Source organism: Gouania willdenowi, chromosome 20 (assembly GCF_900634775.1).
Source record: "Gouania willdenowi chromosome 20, fGouWil2.1, whole genome shotgun sequence".
Lineage (NCBI taxonomy): Eukaryota > Metazoa > Chordata > Actinopteri > Blenniiformes > Gobiesocidae > Gouania > Gouania willdenowi.
This window is the reverse complement of record NC_041063.1, coordinates 15,116,843-15,141,532: the sequence shown is the minus strand read 5'-3', so window position 1 is coordinate 15,141,532 and position 24,690 is coordinate 15,116,843. Positions and strand designations below refer to the sequence as shown.

Below are 24,690 nucleotides of genomic sequence, written 5' to 3'. Positions count from 1 at the left end.
AGTGGCAAATTACATAAGTTGTTAAATTCTTTGGAGAAAAAAAGTAACCACATACATCTAGAAAAGTGCCCAGTTTGTTTGTTATGAAAATAAAGTACAATAATATTTCATGCAAAATTGCATTGAGGAGTGAGGTAGTTTAACAAGCTCTGATGTGGTTCACTGGCACCTAGCGACCGGGCGTTTACGTGCTATGCATATGTTAGCGCAATCAAATGGGGGTTTTTTTTGTTAAAAAAAACATAATTAAAAGCACACTATGTAATTTTTGGCCACTAGGAGAGCTAGACCTGTAACTTTCACATCAAGAGCCCCTAATGGCCACAAGTGCCGCGGCACTGTCGCAAAAATCAACAAAGTCAGTCGGGCCAGCCTTTATTCATCTTTTGATTGTGCATGCAGACAGTAGTTGACCTGTAACTTCAGGATAAGGATTGGCTCTAAGGGCTGGGTCGGTCGGGCTGGGGTGTGGCGGCCAGGAGGCCCGGCGCAGTGAAATATCAGAATATATTGCCAAATCGATTATTTCTTCCATCCTTAATTACCACTTGATCTTTTATTTGTCATTGCAATGACTGACTGAAAACTTGAAAAGTTGTGAGAGTCTATGTGAGTGTAAAGCAGGTAAGATGGCAATGATATGAGCCCATGAAAGAATTTGTCAGGGAGGTGAAAGGGTTTGATTAATTTCATCGACGCAACATCAAAAAGTTGTTGCTCAACATCTTTCAAGCTTAAAAAAAGACGTCAAAAGTGTTTCCAAAGTCTGCCAGCCTCAGTGCATTTGAGGTTTTAATGAGACCAACATCTTTTCAGAAGGAGGGCTATGAACCCACACAGGTTGGGGTATTCGTTGAGAGTGAGAAAGTATTGTGCGGAAATTGAGAACTCAAAGCCTTTAGAAGAGTTTAAAATCGAGGCTTGCGATCTTTGTTCATTGCACAGGCTGTGAACTAGTGTTTGTCACAGAAACCTGATTTCTTTTTTTTTTTTTTTAGGTCTTTTCTGCACTGCAAAATGTCACAAATGTGAAGACTTACAGTCATGGCTGACTTTATGTGTGAGTTAGTTTGGGTGAACAGATGGAGTGAAGTGATGCAAATAAAAGAGCATTGTGTTTCATGCATGAACCATAAGACGCTGTCCGTGGTACTGAAATCATTCCTCTGAGCCACACGAGATCAAGGCTTCTCCTTCATCCTTTACTCCACTTTTAGTCACTGCTGTTGTTTCTCCTTTACAAACACACACATGCACTGATCACCACTTAAACTAAGCCGAAGCGTATTTTGATCTCCCAGCAAATCTGTTGTCCTGAATCCAAAACTATTGCATCCAAAACCACTTCTGTTGCGCATACCTAGATTATCTATCCTAAGGGTGGCATGTCCCTGAAAAGGCTGAATAAACACATGCATAACTGGTGACCTGAAAACGTGGTGATTAATAAGAGGATCAGAAAATAGCTAATTCCATAGCCCCTCATCACGCTGCTCACAGAGCCAGACAGAGGCCTGACCTCCAAACGTCACTCCATTTTGTGCTCAATTATCAATAATCTGTCCCGGAGACAAAAGTCGAAAAACCTCACTGTGTTTGACTTTTTCTTCCCCAATTAATCAAATCTAAAAAAAAAAACTGAACTCCAAATATGTTTGTTGCTGGAAAGTGGAGTTAGACATCCACAGAGGAGATAAGCCTGGATGGAAGTGAGATTAGAGCACAGAGAGAGAGAGAGAGAGAGAGAGAGAGAGAGAGAGAGAGAGAGAGAGAGAGAGAGAGAGGAAAATTAACAAATAGTGTCAGTCTTGGTCCCACCCCAGGCATGAGATGACCAGAAATGATAAAAACTATAGAAATAAATCTATCCAGGAGCCACTAAATCAGTGTTTTTCAACCTTTGGGTCATGTTGGGTTGCCTGAAACTTTTGAAAAATTGAATTTTTTTTTTAAATTATCATTATTTAATTTTTTTTTTTTTCTTAATCATTTTTTTAGAAGTATAAATCTAGTTCAACGAAAATGCAGTAAAAAAAAATATATCTGAGCTCAAACATGATCAAAAATGAATTATTTTGGGGTCATCACAATGGGGTCACAATCCATAAAAGGTTGGGAACCACTGAACTAAATACCGCTTCTTTCCACTTAATTACAAAATGAGATTCGTTAAAATGTGTGTTGCTACTCATTCATCATTATGCTCTATAGTTTGTTTGTTTTTTAAAAATAGTTTTCCAAGCAAACTGTGGTAGACAAACAAAGGGGGTACTTGGATTCAGAAATAAGAGAAAGGGGGTACTTGAGCCAAAAAAAGTTTGAGAACCACTGCAAAAAGGTCCTGCACTCAAATCCAATCATCAAAAACATGCATTCAAAGCACTTGGTCAAGGGTAGCCAAATAAGGCGGCAGGCTCAGTCGTCACTATTCAGCGTCAATACTGATAAATATAGAATATTATGAAAATGAACAAAGGGAAATACGTTCCTGCTGCTCTGTGTACTGGCTTCATGACAAAACAGATAAAGGGAGCAGCAATCTGTAAATATGGCGCCGTCCTTCAGTGTTCTTTCATGCTGCTTATTAGAGTGAGTTGAGTTTTTCTTCTGTTCTCCTCTCGCTCCCTCCCACCGCTTTCCACACTTGCCACCTTGGCATCGGCCATGTGTTGGCTTGGCACCACAGTCTCCACTCCCTTCTCCGTTGCCTCCAATCCTCCCTCTTTTTTCCCTCCCTTGCTGCCAACACACAATATGCTGATTTATGGTCAAACATAAAAACACCACAAGCAGAGTTGGGTTTGTTTCACACCTTCTCATGTGTATACACTCTCACATAAAAGCATTAAAACAAAGCCTTCTTTGCCTCGTTTGTTTCAGGCTTCGGAGTTCCTAATATGCTGGATCTGATGTAGGATTGTATTCTTTAACAGGAACTATTATTGTGAATTAAAGGCAAAAAGAGTTGGATTGAATTAGTATTAGTTGGAAAAAGGAACAGCCTCAAAGGTCAAGTAAATACATGAATCAAGCATGATGATTATATTAACCAGTGTGAAAAAAGCGTGACTGTGTGTGTGTTATGATCTAAGCAGCATGCCAACTTTGTATGTGCAGGGGGCGGAGCCATCATAAACTAAAATTAGGGGTGGGAAGACACACTGAGTTCAATATACAATGGACAATAATGATCTCACGATAATAAGATATGATATTTATGGAAAGAAAAAAAGGCTTATATTTGACTTTAACTCTGTGCATAATTACATACAGTAAATACTAATATACAATGAATAATAATAATAGTAAATAGGAATAAAAGAAAATAAAAACGAACCATAATCTGGTATGTCGTAGATCATGTGGAATTTTTTTTTTTCTTTCTGATTTTATTTTATAGTGAGTTTTAAAGGGCCCATGTTGTGCTAAATCAACTTTTCTGTGCTTTAAACATTATAAAGTGCTATATGGGCTTCATACAGTGTTTTTTTTCATTGATTCCCTCAATCGTTAGTTAGAGGGTGATTTGTTCTCGCTCCAATTTGATGACGCGTTCCCAATTTGATGACAAATTTGACGCGGCACTGAGCTGGAGAAGCCGTGCCTCCAGGAAGCTCTCTGCCGTGATTGACATGTAAACAGACACGCCCACTAAGGTGAGCATTTCAGCATCCTTCGCGCAGTGCTATGTATGTATTTTCCATGTATGTACCGGTGAACGCCCCGCCTCCACACACTGTCTCATGTTTAAAGAACTCGGATACGGAGTAGGTGGGAGGAGGGCGGGCTGTCCTCAGGCCCTACCGTGCTGGGAGGAGAAAGTCAGTGTCCCGTCTATAGACACGCCCACTCATGAATATGCATAAGTAGGCTGTAAATAAGCCTGTTTGTTTGCCAGTTGCTCAGAAAGTGACTTTTCAGAGGCTAAAACTCTGGAAAACAGGCGAGTTTGGGAAAATAAACCTCAAATACTATGTTTTTGGGGTTCTTAGAACAAATGGGTGAAAAATAGCATGATATGGGACCTTTAATTGGATGTTTTGATTTAAGTGTTTATATTGCAACAGTAGGTTTGCCATGGTTCTGGTTTGGGTTTTTAAAAAACATTATCCAAAGGAGATTTGATAAAACAAATTAAAAAAATGAAATTACATAAAAAAAATTTAAATTACTTGAGGATAAATGAATCTCTTGTCTCCCTCCACCAGTAACTCTGGGCCACAGAAACTAATCAAAGGCTTTTATGGGAGAACAGTAAAGCTGTTCTAACCCTGCTACAAATCAATATCACCAAGGTGAAAAGCACATTTAGTTGTTCTCTCACTTGTTCCTGTACAAAAACAACCCCCATTCACACAGAGACGCACATACAGTCAGTCGCCATCTGTCACTCTATAACCTACCCAAGCTCGCTTTCCCTCGCCGTCCTGCTGGGACACATGCTCACTAATGATTCCATAACTTTGTTACCACCTCATTATGGCGGTTAATAAGCGCTACAGTTCGATCTACAGCTTGGTAATGGACTGGCAGCGCCGACTCATCTGCCAAACAGCCGTACTGATTCACCGCCGCGTGACGAACGGACCAGCGAGCCTGCATCAAGGCGGAGTTGACCTCCACCTGCTCTAGAGCTACTGCCGTCATTAGGTCCATCTGCCCCGTCCTCCTCTCCATCTGACAATCCGGCTGTGTTTTACACAAATACGCTCTCATTTAAATTAAACAACTCTGCAAAAATAAAGAGCTGTCACACACAACAGTTCCAGTCAGTGCACACTGAGTGAAGTGTTTGTGCAACACAAGGACACCCATCGCTTGATACCACCTGGGCTGGGGGGAAAAAAAGGACAGAGACGACCTGCCAGGAAAGGAAAGAACAGCAAAAACCCTGCATTAGAAAAGCAAAACCAGTGGTGAGTTTGAGCCAAACTGGCTCTACAGCAGACGGCTTTTAACCAATGAATCAAGCAGGAGGAGTTTCCCAGTGCAGCAGTTATGCAAAACCAGTCTGCATCGCTTTTACACTCTCTGCAGGAATTTATTTCAAAATCTGTAACCAAGTAACCAACGGTTTCCATTATAAAGCTGCATTTTAAAAAGCTTTTAGGAAGTAAACAGCAAATCCATTAGATCAATGAATCGATTTATATTCCTACGATCCAACTACATCAATCTGTGCTCGGCAAGTTGCCCTTCCGGATAACACTAATCAATCTAAAATTGTTTTAAAAGGTAATCAATTGATTGTATTGATAAAAGATAATAATAATAGGTATTTATTTCAGTCACACTGGTTGATTTTGGGTAAAATGAATCGTTTCGGATCAAATCATTCTAAATAAACCAATATCATTCATGAATCAAATCGTTGCAAAAACAAATCGTTACACCCCTAATATCTATATAATTATCAAATACTGATGTATGATTTCTAATCAAAAATATCTTTTCACCTAAAAAATAAAAAATAAAATTCCAAACTTATAAAGCTAAATACTTAAAACGATGTATTCTTCCATTTCCAAATTCTTCTGCATTAGTCCCATGTAAAGTCATTTTAACCGTTAAGTTGCTCACATACAACAAACTAGCCTTAGCAGTTAAAACATGACCCGTTGACCTTTGACGAAGTGAATCCCTGGAAACGCTGGTTTTACAAACAGAACAATGCTCTCCACACAAACATCCAACAAACAATAATGTCTAGGTTATATAATAGATTTATGAAATACTTTATTACGAATACGTACTTTGGAAAACAGCCAATATCATTTTTTATGCTGAGCTTGGCCACAGATCATGTAATGTAATGTACACTGATGAATTATCCTTCGTTGAATACATACAGCTCCAAAGCAGAGTCTTACAAATGAAGTGTAACAGTGACACACTGCATCATTCTGATGTACAGTAATGTGCACTTGTTTGCACAGCACATTAGCATCTCCTCCTCCTCCTCCCGCTCCCAGAGCCCCCTCATTCATTGGCCCTTGTGCCTGATTTAGCCAGCGCCTTGGGCCTCCAGCGACTGGCGGTGGTATGGAGGGCCATGTAAATGTCACCGTCTCAGAGGCTGTGCTCTGCGGAGCATGAAATGAAATCTGGCAGAGTTTTAGGGACCAGTGTTTCCTCACATGGACGTTCCACAGCAGCGCATCGGCCCCCTGCAAGACTCGCCGCATGTTATCATTAAATCTAGAGCCTCTCTAGCTTCCTCACTTAATTAGTTATGCAAGTGTAGGACAGTCGTCAGCGTAAAGTGGGAAGAAACATTCCCCTAACATGACTAGAATTATCAGGATGTGAGAGTTGACTTCACTAATCTAAATAATCCTATAATATTGCAACCATATCAAGATAAGTGCAAGTTCAGCATCATGTAAATAGTGTAATAGAACAAAAGCACTGACAGTGAACTACATTCTATATGCATGTTACAAAAAAGCAATATGAATATTTCATAAAGCAGGGTTTAGAGGCCATACAAACACATTGTTTATATCAGAGACGGGCAACTTCTATCACAGTGGGGGCCACAAAAATGTGATTGTCTGACCCGAGGGCCACACTATCAACATCAATGTCAGCATTTAGAATATTGACCAATCTGAGCGTTAATACATTTTGTTTGTTTTTAAATTTACTTTGTAGATTTTCTCTTCAATATGACAAAATTGTGTTGTCTTTTAGTGTTTTTTTCAAGTCACTGTGTGTTTTTCTTATATTTTCTCTGTTCTTGTCGTCAAATTGTTTAATTTCATGTGTGTCTGAAGTTCTTTTGTATATGTTGTTGTTTTTGTAGTCATTTTGTGTGTTTAAGTATTTGTTTAGTGTGCCTTTGTTGTCATTTTGTGTGTTTTATGATTTTTTTTTTGCACTGTTTTATATCTTTTTATGGTTACTTTTTGTACTTTTCTTGACATTTTGTGCATTTTGCTGTCGTTTTCTGTGTTTCTGGAGTTTTGTTTAATATTATGTTCTTCGTAAAACTTCCAACTTCATGACAATTTTGTTTTGGGGGGGCCCGCACAAAATTGGACCAAGGGCCGCATCTGGCCCCCGGGCCACTAGTTGCCTATGTCTGATTTAGAGATGTTTTATATCTTTTTATGGTTACTTTTTGTACTTTTCTTGACATTTTGTGCATTTTGCTGTCGTTTTCTGTGTTTCTGGAGTTTTGTTTAATATTATGTTCTTCGTAAAACTTCCAACTTCATGACAATTTTGTTTTGGGGGGGGCCCGCACAAAATTGGACCAAGGGCCGCATCTGGCCCCCGGGCCACTAGTTGCCTATGTCTGATTTAGACAATCAAGACTACTTAAATGTTATGATATTGTTGCTTTTCAGGCCATCAAAGTTATGTTCAAAGCATACAATAACTTACTACCAGTTCATATTAAAAATATTTTCTCTTATCAATAGAAAGGTTATAATCTCAGAGGTCAGATGAACTTTAAAAAACCTAAAATAAGAACAACAAAAACAAAATCAGCTTATATTTGTGGTGGAAGAACGTACGTAAGGAATATGATAAAATAATACATATAGATTTGTTGGATGTTGGTTAAAAAGATGCAATATTGTGTTAAATAAAATAGAATTTCATTATTTGGACAGTTCTGAGTGAGAATGGAGTGGGTTAAATAAGGTTGTACTTCTTCTCCTCCCATTGAACTCATCTAGGATAGTGTAGACGTGGTGTTGTGATCATGTATATGTACTTGTATGTGTTTAAATATATGCACACATATAATGAATGTGATACGCCTATGCAGGCAACATAATCTTGCTCAATAACTGAATAAAAAATAAATATCCAACACTTCAACTTGCAAAAAATACTAAAACACTTACTTTTAAACATCTAATGAATCAACTCTGACACAAGACGGAAAGGAAAAAGCCACAAAGGCTTTATGTGAGCAAAAAGGAATGGTAGGTAGCTCATCGTTTCACTGCAGGTAAAATTCCCAGTAGACTTCATGAACTGGGAAGATTGGCACTATGCTTGAGGGGATGTCTCAAAGTAAAAAATACTAAAAGCAGGAAGTTCCTTTTAGTGAGCACTGATGCCATTGTGGATCCAAAGCCACCATGTTCAACCTCCTGTTCTTTTCAGTACTGCCTCACAGCCGCTCCAGGACACTTATGTAGAGAAGGATTGAATCAAAGTGAGGCCGTGTCACTGTGCACGTGCACGTGGAGCAAAAAACCAAGGACTAAATCTGACTGTTTGCATAAGGATTCTCTGTAATATCCAGAGCACACTAGCTACGTTAATTCTATATAGTATTAATGAAATCAATCAGACTTAAAAAAAAAAAAACCCATAGTTGGATTTAGCCCAAGGACCTAAAGCAAGGCACTAGCCGAGGCCCCTGTATTCTATTTCCAGCCCTACCTTTTGAAGCTTATCTAGTGTAACGAGCTCTTAAATAAATCTCCTTGCTTTAAATACACTAGAGCGGTGCTCACAAAGGCTTTCCTCAAAGTTGGATCACATGACATTCTGGCACGTTACATAGAAACACTACATGCCAGACATTCAATGCAGGTAGACGTATAGTAGACCAGTAATACTTAAAGCCATGAAGGACAAAACTGGACTCTGAGATTAAAGCTGCAGTATGTAGAATGGTGAGACGCTCCACAATCCCCCCTCCTGACGAAACTTAATGGTCTTCTTGTGAACGCTTGCATGGACGCCTACACTATTGAACTCTTTGCGACTGTTTTCGCCATAGAGACAAGTAACAAATGTAGGGATTTCATCTTGTGCTATTGGAGAGTTTTCTGATGTCTTAAAGACATGAATGTGTGTATCACTCTCTGCTGTGTGGACAGTAAGAGGCTCAGAGCTGCTCCTCTCACACAAGCAGCCAAGCCCAGCTGATCAGAGCAGTCAGACACTCCACATCCAGACTGCAAATGAATTGCATCTGTTCTTTCCACCTTGTGTAATGTTTCTCTTAGTTTTTCAAGCTATTTTTCACGCCTGTTATAATAATAACAATAATAATAATAATAATAATAATGCATTGGATTTTATACAGCACTTTATCATAGACACTCAAAGCGCTTTACAGAATTACGGCATTATTATTTCACTCCACCGTTAGTGGTGGTAAGCTACTACTGTAGCCACAGCCGCCCTGGGGCAGACTGACGGAAGAGAGGCTGCCATAGTGCGCCATCGGCCCCTCCAACCACCACCAACACTCACTCACACACTACATTCATACTAGGCAATGTGGGTGAAGTGCCTTGCCCAAGGACACAATGACAGATACCACTGGAGCGACTGTCTCCCACTGTGGTACCTGGAATTCTCTGTGGTCTCCATCCATGTACTAACCCGGCCCAGACCTGCTTAGCTTCCAAGATCTAACGAGATCGGGCAAATGCGGCCTGTCACTCTCTCTCCCTCTCTGACTCGGTATGTGGGGCGGACTGCGCACGGGCTGAAAACGGATAGTCGCACATACCAAGTCAGAGGGACCTCCACAGAGTCTGTTCCTCCTGAACACGTTTGTGCCTTTATTCTGTAACTTCTCCACCTTGGTCTTCCTTTTTTCCCTTGCTTTGCCGTGTAACCGCTGTGCCAAAAGTCGAGTAAGAGAATCTTGTCATTACACTTTCCCTACTCTTAGATCGTGGACTCGCATAGAGCAGCCAATAGTGTCACCCAAAACAACTCATGGATCGCTCTGTTGGTAGAAAAATCTAAAGTCCATCATCACACTCCTGTATTTCTAAAGCTCATTTACAGAGCCAGGAGAAGGAGAAGAGACTCACTGTCCACTCAGAACACTTTGGAATACAATATGCTCAATGATGGTTATGGATTTTTGACCAAAACATTTACATACTGCAGCTTTAACTGGGTGGCACGTTTGGGGAACCATCAGGATGGCTATTAGTGCAATCCAACACTTGCTCATCAGACCCGGTCAGTGGTGCAGAGTTCTTCATCAGACTCCTGATTCATCGCCATCCTCCTTCTTCTGTCACAACTAGTGAGAGGTGACAAGGCCAGCTGCTACAGGGCAGCACAGAAAGCTGTGGAATGAAAGGACGTTGGCAGGAACACCCTCACTCTTCCACTGTGCCAACTCTCAACAAACTGTCAACAGGACTGATTAAATTATGTATAGTCGAGGGAAAGGAGGAAGATGTAAATAAAACACTTTAAAAAAGTGAACCACAAAGATATTTGCTCGATAAACTGACTTCAGCATATCTGGGATTTCTCTTCAGGGTCTTTCTAGCTTTTAACCCTTAGTTTGTTGTGATTGTCCATAAACTATGTGAGGAAGAGTTGTCTGAATGAATGAAACCTTAACATATTATTCAAAAATAAGACAAAAAGAATCTTGCTGGAATTATTATGTAGACGTCAAGGAAACATCAAAGGAAACATCAAAGCAATCAGCAGAGGCCTCTTACAAACACTGGCAGTTGTCAGCCAAAACATGTCAGGAGATCAAAATGAATTTCCCGAGGAACAGTTGTGTGAATAAATGAAACCTTAACATATTGTTTAAAAGTGAAGATAAAAATAATCTTGTTGGAATTACGTGAAAGAATAAAATGGTATTAAATATGGAACAATAGATATATTTGCTTCGAAAGGCTTTTTTTTTGCTGTAGAAGTAAACAATGCATCATTTTCTAAAAGCCTTTGTGAGAAACTGTACAGCAGTAGTTACACAAAATGCCTCAGAGGGTGGACAGTAGGGATGTCCCAATACAACTTTTTCACTTCCGATACGATACCGATATTGCAGTGTTGGGTATCAGTCGGTACCGATCCTATACGATATCAGCACAAATCATACATACTTTTATACTTATTTTATTGTGTAGAATGTTAGAAAAGGTTTGATTAAGTGACATATTACCCAAACAGAGACCTAATTTAGTCAGCAACAGTATAGGTATGAGAAAAACTAAACCATTTATTACTAACCAATGGGTTAAATCATTTTTAATCTTAAATAAATAATATTCTACAGTTGAATAATTACCATCTGACTTTTATTTTAAATATTGGTATGCTGTGTTTAATTTTTATTCTGTGTATTTTATTTATTTACATTTTGTATTTCGTAAATTGTATTTAATGTATTTATACGTGTACATGCATATATCTATGGATGTGGGACACGTGTGTGTGATTTTTCTTTTTTAATGTGTATCCAATATCTATTGATTTGCTTGATTATTTGTTTAAAATTGCTGTTATTCCTACTACTACTTCATTGCTACTGTTATTATTGTCAGTTTTTTTTTTTTTTTTTTTGGTTTATCCTTGATCATGCTGGTTTTTTTGCTGTTTTGTTTTTTTCTATGCACGTAATTACTGTACCAAATGTGGAAGTCAAAAATGTGAAATAAAAAATAACTGAAAATAACCTAAATAACTCCAATAAAATCAATATATATTATATCAGATTTTAGAGACGCCCTCATATCTATGTTATCAAAATGCATATGACAATATGAACATGCATTGGTTTTAACATGTGTTGGTGTCCTTGTGAGATAGTATTTTTTTTTTCTTTTCTTAAAATATTTCAAAAATGTCCATGGTTTTCTATCATATTTCACATGTTGGTTATTGTTTTCAGCAGATATGATGCTGGTAACTGTCAATAACAGTCCTTATTTATCGTCACGCTTGCACAAAACCGCCTCATATGCAGTTATAACAAAAAGAGGCTGCTTGCATGAGGCTCCAATTACAAAGTCCTTCATCAGTGTCAGCAGGCGGGGGGGGAAAAAAAAGGTTCCATTAATTTCCCATAGCAGGATGTGACACCTGTGCTGCGGCGTCGAGGTTAAATAGGCTGGTGAGACACTGATTGTGGCCCACCTGATCACCCTGTCCTGGCTGCTACGTTTGACAGGACGGCTGCCATGGAAATGATGTTCCCAGAGAATTAATTTAAGACCCTGCTGGAACAGGACACACATTAAAAAGCACCTTTTTAAAACACAGGGCTGATAGCCGAAGCAATTAGTCTGTCTAGACACTTTTTTATGACAAAAGAAAGAAAAAAGAAGGTGATGACAAGTGCATTTATTTTTAGTCAGAACAATTATTCAAATAGTGAAATATTTTAAAACACTGCATCATTATTTTGGTGGATCTATTTCAATTTGAGCTCCCATTAAGTACACCACAGACTCAAAAATTGTAATAATGTGTTATTTTTTAATGCTAATTTGCTAAAATCTAATCCCTGAGGATTAGCATTTTTCATTTGGACTAAATACTGTTTTGGGGCATTTTGTTAAAAATTGAGACATACTTACATACTAAAGGCACACAATGTCTCCGTGTACTATAGCACAAAGACATCATTATCATCATCATCATCATCATCATCCTTTCACAATGTACCAAAGATGAAGGTTATCAGATTGTTGCATCTTTTGTTCTGAAGCCCAGTGGCCTTAAATAGATTTGTACACTTCAAATCCGTTAACAATAGATAATGTACAGATGAGTCACTCACTGTCCACTTCAATTCAAAGCTTTCATGTGTGGTATATAAACACACTGATCATCATTACCCTTTCAAACGTTACAAGTAGCACCATTAGAAGCTTTATATATATATATATATATATATATATATATATATATATATATATATATATATATAGTCACTTTATATCACAGCTGTTTCATGAAATTCAATATGTTCCCTAGAATACAAAAGAACATGTCTCAACTTTGATGTGTTAAATATGCAACTTCAGGTCCTTGCAACTGGAAACTAGTTTTAGACATCCAGGAAAAATAGAATCAGTTAAACATTTAGATTTTATTATTTTATTTTGGAGGGCACAGCTTTTTTTTTGATACAAGAGGTCCAAGTAGCAAAAGTCTATTAGTCAGCGAATTTATTAAGACAAATGTACACCATTTACAACAGAAAACAGGAGTTCACGTTATATGCTCATTGCCAAATATTAATGTATTTTTTATCATAAAGGAAGATTTTCCCAAAAGTAGCAATTATTAACATCAGGAATAAGGTCAATAGTTTAAAAAGTAAGGATTGTATTCTTTTTTCTACCAATAATTACCGTAAACGCAAATGTGTATTTTATATTTTATTAGTAATATCTTAAATTAATATTTGAAATTGTTTGATTTCTTTCTTCTCATTGGATCATTAGGAGACACTCTGCACTGCTACACGAGCAATTTGTTCGTTCTGCCTGAGTAAATGGGTTTTATCGAGGTAGTCATATATTTTTACAATGCAAAACCATCAATGTGAGGTTAAGCTTAGATTCTACATTAAGTGGGTCATTAGAGTGTGGGAAGTGTGTGTAATAGCCCAGTGATGAACTGCAGCCTTCCCATGGCGCACATAGCCTTCTGTGCTGGAATAGGATTCAGTGCCCCTTGACCCCAAAGAGGATTAACTGGATACAGAAAACGAATGATTAGTGATCTTAATTTTACCTGAATTTATAATAAAGCTTTTGGACTCTTTGGCAAAGCCATAAATAAATTCCTTTAACTGTTCAGTCAAACTCAGTCATTTATTTTTTAGGAACAAAGCCTAAAAAAACAAAGCAGATTACAGGAGCAGTACTGGGCATCTGATTACATGACGTTAAAGAGTCAGTGTACCAGCAGGGTATGGAGTAAATATAAGAGTTGAGTCACTTGTGATCTCATTTCTGTTCATATTGATAGTGCATAATTAGTTTAACTAGGTCTAGGTGGAATGACAAAAATGTATATAACTGTATTTTTCTATATTCTAAAGGTTTCACGGTATATGACGGTATTTTTTTTAATTTTTTTTCATGCATAATCAGGTGTTCACAGCATTTTCTACTGGTTGAGAATCAGAAGAAATGAATTAGTGATGATAACACGCATTTTAAGGAATCCCATTGTTAATAAGAAGAATTAAACAGGATTTAGTCTCTCGTAAAAAGATTTATCTCTATAGTTTTCATCAATTCCGCTCGTCTCCCACCATCAGGATCATTTACATTATCATGATTACCATTTTTAAACACAAATAAAGATTAGAAAATATTTTTAATGATTTCTTTGTTCATTTTAAACTTTCTCTTTCTCAAGTACCCTCTGTAGTGCCATCACGCACCCCTAGGGCTACGAGTACTCCCATTTGAGAAACCCTGTAATAGAGAGTATTTTTTCGAATTTTTAGAGTCATTTGTTGTCCCCGTGGTATTAAAAAATCGTACCGATTACCAAATATTTTCCTGAGTATCGGGATCTAGTTGAAAATGTCAGTATCGTGACAACCCTAGCTCACATTCAACGAAATCATCTTATTCACCCTCTAGTTTGAACCTCATGTGCATTTACATTCCATTATGTAGCCTCTATGATAAAGGACTGTCTATACCTATTACATTGTCTATAAATAATCCAGTGTGAGCCACAGCTTCAACTATTAAACCACAAATCTGCTTCTCACAGACATAATCATTAATGGAACCAGGATGGCAGGTGACCACGTACTGCACAATATATTTCATTAGAGCCTCACAGACGCCGTTATCTCGCTAATGTCTTCTTTTTAAAAGGAGGTGCTGATGTGTCCCCCTTGCGTCACCATCCCAGAATATCAGAATCCACCACAGTAAAGAATAGGACCATTTAAACAAGCCTGAGAGGTTCTTTTCAGAGAGGCAACAATAACGGGATGTTGCGCGCCATCAACGCTCAGGAGAACTTTGTTGAAATGCTTAACATTCAGCAGTTGATTCCAGCACTGGAAGTGATAACTATTTCTCCTGGGAGTAAGTGTGAGTGTGTGTGTGTGTGTGTGTGTGTGTGTGTGTGTGTGTGTGTGTGTGTGTGTGTGTGTGTGTGTGTGTGTGTGTGTGTGTGTGTGTGTGTGTGTGTGCGTGCAGTTATCCTCAGTGTGTGGCTGAAGGCCTCCTTGGTGGATTATGTTACCCAACAATGGCAGTGGCCTTTTCACAGTTGGAGGAAGCTTCAATAGCTGGAAAGCACACAAACACATCTCTCTCCCCCTTACCTTCACTCTCAAACAGAAATGTCAGTGTCCTCTGGCAAACACAGGTTTTCAATTGTCTTTATATCATTACATACTAGGGTTGGGACCCTCTGCGTACCTCAAGACGCGATACGCGATACAAAGCTCACGGTAACGATTATCTTGCGATATGACGATACTGCGATTATCAATATATTGGTCAGAAATCAATCTACGATAATTTATGGCATAACAAGAAGAAAAAAAAGAATAAGTGAAGAAATACAATTTTTCTTTTCATATCTCTGAAAGACAATAAATTGAAAAAGTGTCCTATGAACAGTGACACTATTTTAGTGCAACATTTCTGTAAATAAGTGTCAACATACCAATGTAAATGAATAAGTAACTCCAATAGTGCTTTCTGTAAACAAAAAATAGGGTCTTTCTTACCAGTGACATCATTATAGTGCAATATTCCAGTTAACAATATATTGGTTCCTTCAACAAAGACCTACCTGCACATTTTAGTGAAAAAGCAGAAAAGGTTTAAAAAAAATTGTTAAAAATTCGATACTTAGCGCGAGCAGATCAATAATTGATCGTGCGAAAAAATACTGTGATATATCGCCGCATCGAGATATCGTCACACTCCTATTACATACTGTATGTATGTGTACATCAAAGCCTCCATCAACTCCATCCAAGGTTGAGGTCAATTACGTCTTCAATTATCCATGTTCAATTACAACTAAATTATGATTACGGTGAGCAATTACAAGTCTTATTTTTCCACTGAAAGTCAATTACAATTCCGTTCTCAATTACTCAAGTTCAAATTCAATCACAATTACTGAGCCTTTAATAAATAACCTCATAATAAAGATTTCTTTTTGCATCTCTTTTGAGTGTATGTCTGTAACATACACTCAAAAATATGATGAAAAATATGAATTTCATCTCTTAGTTACCTTGTTAGGATTCCTTATCCATAAAAATTAGGGATGTCCCGATACAACTTTTTCACTTACGATACAATACCGATATTTCTGCCTTGCATACTGGCCGATACCAATATCGATCCGATACTTTTATTACTTATTTTCTAGTGTGGTATGCTAGAAAAGGCTTGATCACGTGATGTTACTCAAACAGAGAACAATAGTCAGCAAGAGTAGGGATGAGAAAAACCATGTATTATGAACCAATTGGTTACATACATTTTAAACCTTCAACATAATATCTACAGTATTCTACAATTTAATAAATATCATATAATATATATCAGAAATTTTAGATACAGTCCAATAAAATCCGATATTCGTTTTCTGGCTGATATCGGACCGATATCAATATCGGATCGGGACACCCCTAATAAAAATATTGCTATTAATGCCTTTGGTGTGGGCGTCTGAGCCTTTTTTCTGTCAGTATACCCCTCAATTTCAATATAATTAAAAAAAAAAAAAAAAAAAAAGATAAAATGATACTCAAGAGAACTGAAATGTAGTGGAAAAACCTGATACGAAACATATTGTAATAATTGTTAACTTTTTGTGTGTAAGCCATAGAACTCTAACATGGTTCCCCCGTTTTGTGTTTTAATTAAATTGTAGTTTTTATAGAATTTCCATGTCAATTACAATTAGAAAGTCAATTATTTGAACTAAATTACAATTCAATTATGATTACAACGGCAACAAATGTTTTCAATTACAGTTACTATTATAACTACGATGTAATTTAAATTAACTATTAAATACAATTACAGTTGACCCAAACCCTACTTCCATCACACGCGTATGGCATGTTTGTGCAAAACCAAGCCTTTACAACACAGCATCCACCTTAGTGCAGTGTGTTCACACTTAACACTGACAGCAACAGCTGGAGGCCGCGTTTGACCTGCAGGCATGAGCAGCAAACTGTGATGGCAAGCAATGTTTTTAGCAACTTAAAGTGTGCTGCACATAGAAGAATATACTAACATCAGTAGCAGCTAGGGGTGTGTATTGCCTGGCATCTGGCGATACGATTCATATCCCGATACGTAGGTCACCAATACAATATATCCTGATGTTAAAGTATAGGCAATTATTGCAATTTTTTTCTATATATTACTTAAAAAACAACTAATCTGTAAATGTGTACACCTTCATGAGAACATTATGTATGAAATATGTTTTATTGGTTTATAATTTTACACTCAAAACATTGGCTTTAACATGCCATGTGCCAACAACTTAAAATAAAATAATGTCTGTGGCTTTTAAACCAACTTTGACTTTAGTGCAACGTTGACTTTAGGACAACCTAACTGAGGTAAATGCCTAGAACAACAAATAAATGCAGAAAGTTAGTACTTTTATTGAAAAAACACAAGCTGGTCAACATGCTCAGGTTTCAGAGCACTTCTTTATGAAGTTACAATGTCTCCTGCAGTGGAAATGACTTTCCTGGTTAAATAAAAGTTAAAAAAAGAAATCGAGAATCTCGCGACGTAATATCGCGATATATCGCCAAATTGCCTTTTTTTCAACACCCCTCGCACAAGGGTGCAGAAAGTGTTTCACAATAAAATGACAGCGTTCCCTTACTCACCGTCACCATTAGCGAGCGTTGATTGACATCAAAAAGAAGAAATACAGTCCAACAAATGGTCTATTTTCACATTAAACTTCTCAAAAATCAGATAAAAGAGTGGTATTCATTCATTTTCCTGAGCATGTACTCCATTAATCCCACTTGTAATTCTTGTCTTCCTCTGTGCTTTCTTTGAAGACGAGATCCAGCTCTGTGCAGTCACTACATCTGTGTTTGGCAAACAGAGGTGCTCTACTAGGTTCCCCAAGGTAACAGGCAGCAACTAGTTCTCGAGCTTTTGGAACATAAAAATTCACAGAGGCAAAGCCAGAAGAGCTGAATTGGAAGCTGTCCGCTCCCAAACTACCAATCTAAGCTACTAAGAGTGCCAGAAAACGTGGAGAATGAGATTACAAGACTAGTGCAGGAGTGTTTGAAAAGTCCTCCCCTCGCCTGTGCAAGTCTTCTCATTGTTGGAGGGGAGCTTTAGAAGCAGATGTCCCGTTTTTGTAAGCGAGAAGTGGAGAAACAATTCCATGCGGTGGGACGTGACAGGGGCTTATCTCTCTTCAAAGTGTGCAGCGTAATTAAAATTCAACAAAGAGAATAGCGCGCCCTGGATATACGGCACATCAGAGATCACAGCAAAACGCTGACTCATCACTGCCGTCGTCCACAACCATCATTACTACGCAAACCGCGACCCCGTCTAATAAAACCTGACAAGTGGTGAGTAAACGCTGTCACTGCTGCAAATCACAAAAACTTTCTTGCCATCTTCACAGCCTGTACTGGGTGTAAAGCCTCACAGTGTCCGATACATGTTCTGATTAGGGATGGGCGACATAGACTGAAACAATTTCTGGTATTTATCACGATAACGATAAACATCACGATAAATAAAAACTAGAAATAAATAAATAAATAAATAAATAAATAAATAAAACAATTCCCAACTTAAAGTGTAAACAGGTTCCTAACAAACACAAATACATTTGAATACATCAACGCTAGACGCATTAAAAAAAGGCTACAATAGCTGCAGAATCAAAGAGTTTATGAGCTGATATTTTATGGAACATACTGTATTAGTGCATGTGAATCACTCTTAGTGTTATTGTATGAAATGAATGTACTTCCTCACTTAAAATGAAATTATTTTCTAATTCACATAAAAAGCAAAAATAACTCCATTAGTGTTTTTACTAATGATGAATCTTGTTTATTTCATATTTGATAATGAGTTACATAAAGTTATGGTTGACAAATAACTCTCTATAATTAAACCAGATCACGTTTGATGATTTAATCATTCAGTATATTTAGGTGTAATAATCTCAATAGTTACATTAGTCTAATGGGACCAGCTTTGTCTGTGAACACGTGAAATATAATTACAAAACATTGCGTTTCACAAGTTGTGATGGATGAATAGTGACATTAATATTTATTTCACACAACGTGTGACATGTTAGCTTTTATCTTTCAATACAAGTGTTAAATCTGACCATAAACAAATTGATGGCTCTCTGTGGTTTGATGACAGTAAGACGTGTTCTTTTTACTTGGTTTATTCCTTATATGGAGTGGTTAGCATTAGCTCTTAGCCCAGCCTGTGTGTCAGTGTGTTAGCTTGGCATAGTAAGGCTTTAGTGGCGTTTCCAGTTCATAATCGTTGCGGCGGGTTCATCTCTGTCCCCGTGTTTGTGGGAACTTTGGGTGTATGATGGAGGAACTTGGATTGATTTACTTTGTTGGATGGTTGTCTAGTTTTAACCAAGTAGCGGTCCACGATCAATCGCAGCTCGGCAGCTTCACGTAGCCGCGATGAGCACCGCCGTCAGTGTGTGTGTGTGTGTGTGTGAGGGCTGAGGGGCGTGAGGGGCGGTGCACACCGCGATGGAGAATTTAAGTTGTTGACAACAAACTTGTGGGAAATTTTGACCTCTGGAACAAGGCTTTTAGGGGCCTTCTTGGCTAAATTGAGGGACAAATGGCCCGTGGCCCTCAATAATTTCCAACCTGGGCATTTATCGTTTCTATCGTGGGATTACATTTTCTTACCGGTGAGAATTAGTGATGTAACGATTCACTCAACTCCCGATACGATTCGATTCACGATACTGGGTTCACGATACGATTCTCTCACAATTTATTTTCCAAAATGGGACTGTAGACAAATTTTTTTTTTGGGAAAAAAACTAGAAAATCCTGTATTATTTTCCTTTTATTTTTCATTGTCAAAAGAATTCCTTGATAAACTATTCAAAACAATGCAATTTAACTAAAAATAAATCTTGAATGAAATAAATAAAGGAATAATACAAATGAAAATGAAGCCTCTGCTGGTTAAAAAAAGTACTGCGATTCAATTTTCAGAAAATCGATATCAACCGTGATACCTATGACTCAATTTTTAACTGCCTTACGATTAATCGTTACATCCCTAGTGAGAATGGTTTTGACTATATTTGACTACATTCTGAGTTCTGATATTGACAACCCGATAGACCAAAACCCCTTTTTTCATTAGAAAAGCCAGCTGTAACTACACCATATATGGCCATCCAGCATGGTACATTTAAAACAATGTACCAATACCAAAAAATTTAAAAAATAAATAAATATGCAGATACTTTGAAAAAAAAAAAAAAAACCATTCCTTTCCAATCTGTGGCATCACATGGTAAGCTTCCACACAGGCAGGTATCATCTACCAGATCTAATGCTGTTTAAAATAATGAATCCGACACAGTTGCAATTAAAAAACACAGTTGGAATTGATGGAGTGATTTATTCGTTACGTACTGAGGTAGTGATCAGAAGAGCACATGCACATGTAGGGCCTATGATTTGCCGTGAACATGGAAAATGGACAAAAAAGACTGAAATCTGTTTTTTTTTCTCGCTTTCTATATTTAAACTCAGGCCCCAACGTGATACAGAAATGACCCTCATGCAATGTCTATAAAGTGTAACAACTGCATAAATATGTCAAATCCCACAGACAATCCAATTCAAAATATTGCGCTGTGTGTTATGGTTTGACTAGTGATGATCATGTTATCCTGTGCAGAGCTTCATTTGATTTTTGTATTCAATGTGATAAACAAGTGGTTCAGATTATTATGATTGCATTCACTGCCAAAAAAGGCACTGGTACAAAGACAGGTTTAGCCATTTGTGCATTAGCAACTAAGGGTCTAGCAGTGTAGCTAATGGAAAGATAATCCCTCGTGGTGAAATCTTGCGTGATTTCAGCGTAACCCTCCCGTTTTTGTAAGTCATCTGAAGCAATTAATAACAGTAGTTGACACTATTAAAGCTGCAGTATGTACAGTTTTTTTTTTGGCTTCATTTGGTCCATAATCACCTTTGGGCATATTGTAATTCAAAGTATTCTGAAAGGACAGTGTAATTTTGCACCTTCTCTTGGCTCTGTATATGAAGTTTAGATATCTAGGAGCTTGACCCGGCTTTTCAGCCAATCAGAGATCTTTTTACAAACAGAGTGCTCCATGAGCTGTTTTGGGGTGTTACTATTGGCTGCCCGACTGAAGTCGATGCGCGTTCACGTCCTCTGTAGGAAAGTACAACGGCAGACATTCCAGCAGGAGAAGTCACCAACGGGTACACGGCAAAGCAAGAGGAAAAAGAAAGACAGACATGGAGAAGCAACAGTTTAAATAATCCCAAACATACTCAGGCGGATCGGACTCAAACCTCTGTGAATGCACGAGGTCCCAAACCACATACTGGTTTCAGAGGGAGAGTGAGAACAGACGGGATAAAATGTGTGGTAAACCTAAGAGAAGCATATCTAAGGTGGACAGAACAGACACAATTCCTTTTGCAGTCTGAATGCAGCCTGATGTGGGTCTGAGGGAGAGGAGGGTGGAGTGTGGTTGCTTCTATCTAAGTCTCACGATTCTACATACTGCAGCTTTAATCAAACTTTTGCATGTTTGGAATGATTTCGGGCAGTTTAATGGCCAGTAAAGTCATCAAAATTGGGAAAGATGATGAAATGGAAAGGAAATGGAAAAGTGTAAAGTAATGCGAAAATGGGTAAACTCTGAAACAGAATTTGAGGACATTTCAATTTAAAAATCAGAGGTCTGACACGTGGTTCTGTCACCGTGAAATTCTCCTTCAAAGTTCATACAAAGGGTCGCTAGGTAAAGAAATGGAGATGGGGGAGCATTTTCAGAGGAGTTACACACACATTCACTGTTTAGGGAAATAACACTGACACAGAGTAGATGGAAGAATTGTGGTTCAGTGTCTCTTTAAACACAAACAATAAATAGAGAATGCATTTTAACACCGAGAGCCATTAGCACGGCGTTATTCTGGTTTGTGCGATCACATCAGCCAAGTGATCCATTTATATCACATCTGGAGTGAGTCTACAGATGTAGTGTTGGTCATTTGTGCTGCTGAACTGCACTAGAGATGCAGTGCTTGGAGGAAAGGGATCAGACAACAATGACCCAAGGGATTTGAATAGACTCTGGACACTTTCATGGACAAAAAAGTAGTTCAACACCAAATTAGATAAAGTGCCCCCCAAATAATCAGAGACTTTTGACAGGTTTAACAGGCTTTGTTAAAGCGGATGCGGCCAAATTACTACATCCAACATCAGCTGGTGGGGCATGATGGCCAAAACGCACCATGTTCATACAAGTGGCAGCAACAGTGATGACACTTTACCATCAAAAAGAAGGGGAAAAAAAAAAAAAAAAAAAAAAAAAAAAAAGATTTTAGTGTCACGAAGTGAAAATTTCCCGCAACATTTCGTCCAAATCAAACATTTTCATTTGCAGATGCATTGTGCCACATTATTCCCATATATAAGTCAAAATCACCACTTTCAGCGTTAATATTAACAACTTCGCAACAGCTGAAACGTCTTACTTATTTAAATGTACTTTCTTTTTTTTTGCGGGAAAGTTGTGTCAATTACATCGTGCAAATTAAAGCAAATATATGACAGATGCGAGAAAAACAACCATTACGCACCAAAAATGCGCACAGGAAAGTGGTCCATGAAGTTAAAGTGAAAGAGTAAAATATGTCACACAAATGATGTCAAGTGTGGGGTGAAAAAAAACATGTCCCTGCGGAATGAATGAATGAAAGGAGCAAATTATTTGCGCAATTCCCTCCTACCTTGACAACACCGCGGACCTGCCGTGTGACAGTCACCTCTGACAGTAATCCTGTGCTTTCCGCTCAAATTGCCTCTTTGTTTGGATGTTATTAGGAGTCGGTAGTGCTCACATTGGATAGTAAAGACCCACAGAGTGTTGTATGTTCCTGTGTCGCTCCGTCGCTGGGCTGCAGACACATCGCTGAACGTATGAACACTTCTGCACTAGGAACGGATGGAAGGAAAGTGCGTCATGGAGTCTCTGTAGGATCAGAGCGCAGCTACTAACACCTCAGCAGGAGCGCAATTCTTTATTATAGCCACCAACACAGACTGTAAAAAATAAAAAATAAAAATGCACAATCTAATTTTATTTTTAAATGTATTTGCCACCAACACAGACTGTAAAAAAAATAAAAATAAAATAAAAATAAAAATGCACAATCTAATTTTATTTTGAAATGTATTTATGTACTGTACATTTCAATCACAAATGCACAACTGATAAACGCAACAAACAAATGCTTCCAACAAGAATGGCAGGGGTTTGTGAGTCTATCATTTGTCATCATGATCTAAGGCTTATTGTTACATTGTCAAATATTAATTTGACTAAAAAAAGAACGGAGTATGTGTGTGTTTAATTAAGTAACTGAAGGTTAATAATAATAAGTATAATGCATTGGATTTTATATAGCGCTTTTTTATAGACACTCAAAGCTCTTAACATTGATGTGCATTAATCTTTCACTCCACACACTGGTGGTAAGCTACTATTGTAGCCACAGCTGCCAAAAGCAAGGCTGCCATTGTGGCATTGGTCCCTCTGACCACCAACAACCACCAGTGCCTTGCCCAAGGACACAACAACAATGACTTATCTAGGGTGGGATTCAAACCCCCAACCCTTTGGTTATTGGACAACCCACTCTACCACTGAGCCATGGTCGCCCTACGCATTTGTCACTATTTTTTTAACTTTTTTTTTTTAAACAAAATACAAAAGCTGTAATTGATTTGAAATTTTTCTCTTTGTATTTGTATTATTTGTATTATTATCATTGTCTATCTTACTTTATTTTTTAAGACTGTAACGTGTGTGTATCTAATCCATATTTTTAACAGTCTTTTACTTAATAATACACTTGCGTATTGAACGTTTATTCTTTCTTTCGTTTTTGTTTAAAGTTTATTCTTATATTTGTGATATTTTCTTCAGCGGTTGTAACAAAAGCAATTTCCCCCTGGGATAAATAAAGGAATTCTGATTCTGATTTCTTTCTGTCTTCCATTCTTTCTTTGATATTACTGCAGAACGTTGTCATTTTACAGCACAAAGAATACAACTTCACATGCACAGACTGCATAACTTGCACACAAATTGCATATGAATAGGTTTAGACTTGTGAACCAAGTCCAATGCCAAATGTGCAAAGAACATACTGTATATACATTACATAGACAGACTGACACTATAAATTTGCTCTTGTTTTAGTGTCCTATGGTGTGTCAATATTCACTGTTGTGCTAAATAATTCTGTCAGTTTTTGTTTATCTTATTGTTTTGCTGTTGTTTTTACTCATTGCGTACAGTAATTTGTGCCACGTTGTGCCTCACGTTAATGCATGCACTTATATACATATTCCTAATAATTTACAGTGTATACAGTTCATACACAAGGTGGATTTGCGTGTACTATGAAATTGATTCCTGGTGGTGCTACTGTGGCACTCGATGGCTCCAAAAATCCTAAAAATCCTAATAATAATATTTATTTCAGACACAGAGGATCCACGCTAAACATGTTTTATTTAGGATGTTTTTGTGATATCAAAGTCATCCGTAGCAAGACATTTTGAACAGAGAAGCTGCACAAAGACTCGTCACACATAGACTGCCATCACTCTCACTGTCCTCTCTGTTGTGTCTAATGACCGGAGG

The 24,690-nt window shown here is 37.8% G+C and overlaps 1 protein-coding gene across 4 annotated transcripts in view; it reads right to left on the bottom strand.

Moving 5' to 3' along the window:
* dlgap1b (discs, large (Drosophila) homolog-associated protein 1b) overlaps window positions 1–22,958 on the bottom strand; it is a 124,328-nt gene extending 101,370 nt beyond the window's left edge. For all 4 annotated transcript variants that reach the window (XM_028434097.1, XM_028434098.1, XM_028434100.1 and 1 more), the window contains exon 1: window positions 22,769–22,958. The gene's annotated coding sequence lies outside the window, so the exon portion shown is untranslated. The remainder of the gene's footprint in view (window positions 1–22,768) is intronic.
* Window positions 22,959–24,690: the final 1,732 nt, after the last annotated feature.